Here is a 1,733-nt window from a genome sequence, read left to right as displayed (position 1 = left end):
TGAAACATTACATCATCTTAATTATTTGGTCTGCGCTTCCGTGTCCAAGTTCCTCTAAGTTAATACAGAAAGTGTAATATAAACCAATTTAATGTAAGGATAAGAATAACCTCTATTCTTACGTTATGTTAACTGTGGCCATTGGCTATATTGCACTTAAGTTTCATTCTTGTAACATGAATCCCACCACATCATACTTTCATAACATAATGAATGTGTGACTCCACATGTAAATCATTTATTATGTACCTCGCTCTTGGGCTTTTTGTATTTGTATCTCTTACATACACACACTCCCACTACTTGACAATTGTGATAGATACATACCTGGCTTTATTGTAGTTGTAGCGTCTGTGTTGAATTCTTCAGTTGTTTCAATCACTTCCTATACAATAATAATAATAATAACTGATATTATTTACTGTGCTTAGGTAAGTTAATTCAACTGATCATGGATATCCATGAACCGATGAGTATTGATAATACTTTAAGCCTACTATTATTTGCGTCTACTAATTTTAGCGAAATCAGCAAAAGTCATGTTTAGCGATACTAATTTTAGCGTTTTTAACCAAATTAACTTTAAATAACAACTATTGTAATGAATAATAATTATTTTGGCGTCAATTTAATTTAGCGGTTTACTCTCTCGCTAATATAGCTAAATTTAGTAGACGCTAAAAATAGTAGGCTTAAGGCAGTAAAAGCCACACAATGATAACTCACAATTATGATGTAATTTGATAAGACATATGCATCACAGTATCAAATAGTGTGAATGTGTCAATTCATACCTTAATACCACGTCCTCCTAACAGTGAAAGGTTACTAATATCTGATAATGATTCATCAGGTAGGATCTCCTTCAATTCTGTACGTCTAGTACCAGTGGTAAATAGAAATGGTCGTTGTTCAACTACTGCTAAGAGTACAGCTTTTACACTATACACTGTCCTTTCTCTTGGTGTATTCACAGGATAGGCTAGTTCTTTAGGATCAATAACTAACTCTTTTACCTCTAGACTGGGACAAGATTTTTTATAAACACTCATTACCTCTCCTATCACATCTCTTCTTAAAGAAACCATATTGTCACTGTAACCTTTCTCACAGGACATCATTACTAGTACACACTGGCTCTCATCCACAATCTCTACCAGTGATCCTACACCATGACCATTAAACCAGTGAAGACCGTTACTCCAAAATTTGAATTTACAACTCAATTTTTCAGCTAATTCCTTGTTCTCTTTTGATAACAAAAATTTAGAAGCAAGATGTAATGAAAGGGCATGGAAGTATCGAGGAGGAAAGAAATGATGTTTACTAGTACACTGTAGACACCAACCAAACTGGTACACTTGACTAGTCATCTCATCAGGTCTATCAGTAGACAAAAGACATGGAAAGAACAACAAATTTTCTCCTCTTCTTTGAGTCTCAGAGGCACTGTCTCCTGTCTCCTCTATATCTCCTGTTATTAAGTTTGTCATTCTTAGAAAAGATGGTTTCAATTTTTGACAGAGTCTCATGTTCTTCCTCAGGAAACAGATCAACATGTCAGGATCATATTGAGGGAAGAGTCTAGTCAGACCAGACACACTAACAATACCAGTATTGCTAGCAATGTCAAAGTGTTCTTTGAATGTCTCTGGAGCAAAGAGAATTCCATCCACCTCAGTTAGTAGTATGGCTTTATTTACAACAACCCATACCTTACGCTTACTTTCAAG

At 34.9% G+C, this 1,733-nt stretch overlaps 1 protein-coding gene across 1 annotated transcript in view; it reads right to left on the bottom strand.

Moving 5' to 3' along the window:
• Window positions 1-995, bottom strand: part of LOC109589952 (uncharacterized) — a 4,656-nt gene extending 3,661 nt beyond the window's left edge. Inside the window, exons 1-2 of the mRNA XM_020005921.1 lie at window positions 795-995; window positions 328-385 (exon numbers count right to left, since the gene is read on the bottom strand). The gene's annotated coding sequence lies outside the window, so the exon portion shown is untranslated. The remainder of the gene's footprint in view (window positions 1-327; window positions 386-794) is intronic.
• Window positions 996-1,733: the final 738 nt, after the last annotated feature.

This window comes from Amphimedon queenslandica, unplaced genomic scaffold (assembly GCF_000090795.2).
Source record: "Amphimedon queenslandica unplaced genomic scaffold, v1.1 AMPQUscaffold_10681, whole genome shotgun sequence".
Classification (NCBI taxonomy): Eukaryota; Metazoa; Porifera; class Demospongiae; order Haplosclerida; family Niphatidae; genus Amphimedon; species Amphimedon queenslandica.
Note: the sequence above shows the minus strand (reverse complement) of the source record. Positions and strands in the feature narration are given on the sequence as shown.